Genomic DNA, 283 nt, shown 5'->3' with positions numbered 1-283 from the left:
ACAGAACAACAAATGTTACAACTCTCGTGAAGGGTACTTCTTTAACAGCCTTGAATCATTTAAAAACTGAATCGCCGCCATTTTTCTTGCCAGAGTTTAAAAGTAAATAAATTTTGTGTTGAGACATAATGAAGTTGCACAGAGAGCATTCATTACATCACACTCATTAAAATCTGACATAGCATGAAGGCTGACCAATTCACAATTAAAAAATTATCTCAGTTAATTCATTTAAAGTCAATTCAACACAGTTATAATAAAATAGTGTTAGATTAGTTCTTTG

Source organism: Austrofundulus limnaeus, unplaced genomic scaffold (genome assembly GCF_001266775.1).
Source record: "Austrofundulus limnaeus strain Quisiro unplaced genomic scaffold, Austrofundulus_limnaeus-1.0 Scaffold1154, whole genome shotgun sequence".
Taxonomy (NCBI): Eukaryota; Metazoa; Chordata; class Actinopteri; order Cyprinodontiformes; family Rivulidae; genus Austrofundulus; species Austrofundulus limnaeus.
Note: the sequence above shows the minus strand (reverse complement) of the source record.